Genomic DNA, 6,320 nt, shown 5'->3' with positions numbered 1-6,320 from the left:
TTGATGTATATTTGTAGAATTTTCAGTTGCTCCAACCAAATAGTTTTGAAAAATGGTTGAAACTCTTAACTTATTTTATATATTATTTTTCGATACAAACTTATTTTAATGGTTGGACTGGGTTGGGTGGGTTAGTTTCTATTATATAAAATGACTTTATTTTTTCAAAACTAGAGGAAAATTTTAACTATTTTCATAGACAATAATATCCCTTTCATGTACTAGTTTGAATAAAGGCTTTCATTGCTAACTGAAACTTTTTTTTTTTCCCTTTTAAATCTTTCTGTTGAATCTTTGGAGAAGGGGGGAAGAGCATGGGAGACACAAAACATAATTATTTAGGATTCAAATACGCAGCCCAGATGCATTCTAGAAAAAGATATTGCGGGGATCGACAAGTTAAATCAACATGAGATTCATAGGAGGGAGGGGTATGTCCATTTTTTATCATAGGTGTGCGAACAATATCAATGGGGTATATATGGAATAAGTAGCATATGGATGAGTCAACTATACACAAGTATAAAATAATATCTATAAAAAGAAGATTCATCTCCTGTGTCTACTTTAAATGTTCTTGAAAGTGTTAGAGATGGTATTTCCTTGTTGATATACTTTATGAATAACTCCAACTTAGAGTGTATCTTTATTGTGCTACCACCATATTTGCTGCTAATATCATATTTCCGTTTATTGGTTTCAATTCAAACCGTAGGATCTATTCGCCAGGATCTGCACCACCAGTGAAAAAAGATAGATTCTTTCATGATCTCAAGTTGTGACTCCATAGTTAAGTTATTGCTAGTAGAGCTTAAGGGGTTGTCTTTAAATCTTGAACCCCTTAAGAAACTAAGACGACATTTATCATAATTAACGACCGATGTATCATTCTATACATATCTATTTCTACCTGTATATTTAGTAGTAGACCAAAATCTCATTAATAGAAATAATTATGTAAATTTTAAAAGATTTACTATTTCTAATACTTCATTGGTTTCCTTCAATGTTTCAATCTTATCATTTGAGTTTTCTTCATCATATTATTTCATCTAACGAGAAGGAAATGACAAAAAAAGAGAGAGTATTAATTTAAAGGCAATAAATTAGAAACAATTAACATGTCTATGTGCTTCTATTACTCATGACAAATGCATGCCTTGTTAACTACTTGATATCATTAGATTTACATTTAACTGTACTAGTTAACGAAATGAAGATGTCTACAATTACTAAAGGCAAGATGAGTTTTTTTTTTTTTAATTTTTTGGTTGCCAACCCCAGTTTCCAAGGCTTTGCCCTGACTAATCCGGTGTTTGCACACCTGGCTGTGGTGGGTGAGTCTCCCAATGGGGATTTTTTACATCCACAAGGTTTCGATACCGGAACCTTGGCAAGATGAGCTTTACGTTACTAACCCACCCACCAAAAAAAAAAAAAATCAATTATTAGGAGTAATAAGTAATTATTTTCCTCATAGCTAGAAGCCTGGCATGCAATTACGATAACCAACATCGACAAAAAACATGAGGTAGATGATTGAATATAGTAAATGATGTGTGCACAAATAATCAATTATTATTAGGAGAATCTAATTAAAAAACTCAAATCACAAACGACCACACTTATAATAATTAATTAATCATTTTTACACATTATTATAAGTTTCTCTTCCATAAAAACTAAATAATATGATCTAAGGAGATAAAAGACTTCATCGCTCTATTTTCAACTTACTAGATGAAGGAGGATTTGATGATGGGAAAGGAGATTAAGGACTCCTTGGCTCCACCTTTAGATGACCAGAGGAAGTAAGCATTGCTAGAACAACCAAGAAGAAGATGCAAACTCAAACGTTGACATTGCACTACCACTCTCAAATGACCAGAGAGAAGTTGCATGGGAGACTGACGAGGAAGAAGATGAAACGCTTCTTTCGTCATTTGCAGGGAAAACCTTTACTAATTTTTTGGATGATTTTCTTCACTATTTTTAGGTAAAGGGTAGGCTTTTGGGAAATCTTGTTGGAAATCATTATATGGGCTGCAAGTATAAGACTATAGAATTGATGAAATAGAACTTATCTGATTCTGAGAGATATCCATGTCTTTGTTGTAGTTGAAGAAGAAATAGGTAACATCACTATGCATCCGTATGTCATCAAGGAAACAATACGATAACAACAAGAAGAACTCAAACACGGTGAGTTGAGGCGTACATATCAGTACTTTTCCTTAAGGTATTTGAATGCCCCCTATAGTGCAGACCGGGTTTAACCGTGTTGTCCTCACCTCCAAGATACAACAACTCTTTAGTTTCAATGGCATGCACTCCAATGGAATCTACTTGCAAAGAATGTCCGAAGGTAATACTCACAAACTTATCAAAAACACTCACACCTTGATAGAAAACCAAGAGAATAATATTGATGTTAAAACTGTTAGAGTTCCTAGGGATCGACTCCTCTCTTTATATAGAAGAGGAAGAGACACCTATAAAGGCCGGGTATCTCTAAAAGATACCTCCCAGATCATGTCTTTTCCCTTAAGTCTTGTTTGTTAGCCATTCAAACAAGACTTTTCATAGACTACCCATTGGTTATTTAGGTATCTAAATAGGGAATAACATTACTTCTAACCCTTCATTGTAAAAACAAAAAATATTTTGAATCTTATAATTTAAAAATAAATTTAAAATTCCAACAAATCTCCATCAACTTAACATTTTTACTGAGTACCTTACCTCGGAACAAAAGGAGCCTTTGGGAACAAATAGAATGCAATTCAACACAACTAAAGGGAAGAATGGCATGCTTGCCATGGTTGTCAATAAAAATGATAATTAGAATAAGTAGAAAAAGAGAAAAAAGTCTTACAATAATAATGATATTACAGTAGTAGAGAACTGATCCCCTTTTAAGATGCGAGCTACAGAACTGAGAAGTACATCTTTTTGGCAAGTTTATGAGAAGTTCTTCATAGTTTAAAAGCAAAGGGTTTGACAAATTGATCTCAAAAGTGGTATTGGCCAATCTTGTGAGCTAGTTGACTATAGATTGAAATGTTCAAAAGCCATTTAGAATTGAAATCACCTGATTGGTCTACTAAGGTCATGGAAAAAGTAAACCAATTTGAAGATTGGTTTAAATCAAGGTTTAAAGTATCCCATGATACCATACGATACTACCCGATACGTATCCATATTTGACCAAACCGGAACGATACATCTTGATACGTCTCTCCATTGAATTACACTTGATATGGAGAGTTTATGATCTGACCAGGTTCATACGGCCGCCCCCCGCCGGGGGGGGGGGGGGGGAAAGCGGCGGCGCAGGGGGGGGGGGCTCCGCCCCGGGCCGGCGGGGGGGGGGGGGAGGGGCGGGCCGCCCGGGGGGGCGGGGGGGGGAAGATGGCTTGTCAAGAAGAAAGATTATTCTGCTGCAAGCGTGCCCTAATCTTACTTATGGATTAGGGTAATCACCCTGATGACAGCAGACTCAAACTGACGGCTGCGGATAATCATCATCAAAGGGATAACTATCGCATAATCTAACGGTTATCTCAGGAGTCCTCTACTAGCCCAAACTAGTAGAAGTCTATCGCTCAACGGATCTTATTGATAAGATCCAACGACTACCCGAAGAAGGCTTGAGTGCATCCAACGAAGGAGATTCGAAGGTACACTCTATATAAACCTCACTACCATACAAGGTGAGGGAGGGATCAATCGATCAAAAAGAATACTATCTCGAGACTCGGGTTCAGATACATACCGATAGATCCAAACTATCAGCGTCCCGCTATCTAGATCACCTTTCCCGTTTCTTCATTCATTAGCTCGTGCTTCTAGCAGAGCCGTTTGTGATTAAGTTCATCAACCGACTTAGCCTTCGGAGGTGGACTCCCGACCCCAGCGGTCGGGCCACATCCGACGCTTTCGCTTTGGCAGACATCACGTGGAGATCCAAGGGCCGAGCAGATTTTGGACGCATCATTTGGCGCCGCCGTGGTGGAACGACTTAAAAAAAGCCATGGTGACTAGATCGGCAGCCGCAGCAGCCGCCGCACAACGCAATTCCGGTGTTCGGATACCGGGGTGAATAATCCAGATATTCCCCAGAAAGCCAAAATCCTATCGAGGTGGATAATGGCCGTGGAGGACATAATCTTCCTCCCGATACAATCCAAGATCAATTGGATCAGGTAAAGATTCAACTCTTGGAGGTGAGCCAAGCACTCCGCGTGCTCACTGCATCCAGTGGTTTTACCACAAGAACCCGATCAACACGATTCGGGGAGACGTGCATTGCCACGTGATCAAATACCACGTGACCAAAGAATGGCTGAAGACCGGAATGTTGACTCGGAATTTCCGTGAAGGAGACCGAGGACTTCGGAGGATTGATGATCAACCAAGGCGAGGCGATCGGTTCGACAGACATCGCAAGAGAGTACAACTCGATTCAAATACAAGGTTGGATACGGGGTAAGAACTCACTCACCCACCGTCGAAGAACCGCTCGTGATGATCGAGCAGCTCCAGGACGAGAGAAACGTTCGTGAAGGACGGGCTGTTCGTGATGATCGAGTAGCACGTGATGATCGTGTTAATCGAGGTCGTGATCGTATTGCTTGAAGATCACCCGACCCAGATTGGTCAAGAATTGGCCAACATCAATGAGAAGTTAGGGCAATTGGCTAAGGGAAGAATAATCGAGGATATTTACTCGGTCATTCGGAAGACTCCTTTGCTGAGCCAATTGCGGGATATCGGTTTCCCCATAACTTCCATTTGCCTACCTTCTCAACATTCGATGGCTCCGGAGATCCAACAACTCACATCGGTTATTACCAAATGCACCATGGCGTTCAGTAATTCGATGAAATTTTATGGTGGTTTTCGGTTCATCTCTAATCGGAGCGGCACAAAAGTGGTTTTTCTAACCTCCCCTCGGAAGGATCGAGAACTTTGACGAATTGGCGCGCCAATTCATAGGGCGATTCCAGAGTGGGATACATGTCAAGAAAACGGAAGAAACCTTGTTTATCGTCAAACAAGGAAAGAACGAATCGATCGTAGAGTTTCTGAAAAGATTCAACAAAAGTGACGATGGAGATAGAAAACTTGGATGAACAGTAGCCGTAACCGCTCTATTCACAGGACTCACAAATCGGAAACTCCCGGAGTTATTACTACAGGATATACCCACGACTTATGCTGAGTTGGTACAGAGATGACAAAAGCAGCTGAAGTCATGGAGATTCTAGATGCGCGCCAAGGAGATAATAAAGTCTCCAATAAGGAACAAAAGGCTCCTGAGCGGCGGTTAAGCCAAAGAAGAATGTTCACGATCGGGTTGGAAGATCCCAACCTTGGCGCCAAAGATCCCCGGTAGAAGTGAGTACTCTCCATTGAATGCTCCTCGGGCCGATATTTTGAATATCCTCAAAAGAAAAAATATTTTGAAGTGGCCGCCTAAAATTCTTTTGAAACCCGGGAGAGCAGCGGGATCGGGAAAAGTATTGCCGATTCCACAAGGACTATGGTCATTACACTAATGACCCGTCGTCATCTCAAGGCGTATATTGAGAGATTGATATCTCGTGGACATTTGTCCGGCTTTTGTTAGGCAGGAGAAGGGAGGAGCCACGTGGGCCACGTGCGGCTGCTCCCTAAAAGGAATCGTTCGGTTAGTTCGGAACGATCGAGGGAGGCCCCGAAGTCTAAAAAAGGCAAGGAGGTGATTGAAGCTGCTACTCGGTCACCGATTCTTACCATCTTCGGGGGTCCAGAGTCCGAATCATTTCGGAGTTTAAAAACCAAATCCAAATTTGTTGGAGCCGGAGAGGCGCAGAAGCGGGAAGAAGCTGAATGGTGAAGATTCTATCACCTTTAGCGAAGAAGACGGAAGAGATGTTTGTTTACCTCATGATGATGCTATAGTCATCAAGGTAGAGATTGCACGGCGGGAAGTGCATAGAGTATTGATTGATACAGTGGTCTCAGCACTGACCTAATTTCTTACGAAGTGTATCAAAAATTGAAGGTGGATCGAGACTTGATGAAACCTTCATCTACACACCTATATGGCTTTGCAGTGGTCATCTGGAGTAGCGGAAGGATCGGTTCAGTTGGATCTTTCCATTGGAAGTTTTCCTAAAGAAACAACTGTCCGAATCAATTTTTTGGTGGTTCGAGAACTACCAGCCTATAATATGATTCTCTGGCGACCATCTTTATCCAAGAAAGGTGCTATTGTTTCGACAAAGCACCTGAAGATAAAATTCCCGACCGATATGGGAATCGGTCAAGTCTCC

This window comes from Hakea prostrata, chromosome 5 (genome assembly GCF_041222555.1).
Source record: "Hakea prostrata isolate BN-2017 chromosome 5, UWA_Hpros_2, whole genome shotgun sequence".
Classification (NCBI taxonomy): Eukaryota; Viridiplantae; Streptophyta; class Magnoliopsida; order Proteales; family Proteaceae; genus Hakea; species Hakea prostrata.
Note: the sequence above shows the minus strand (reverse complement) of the source record.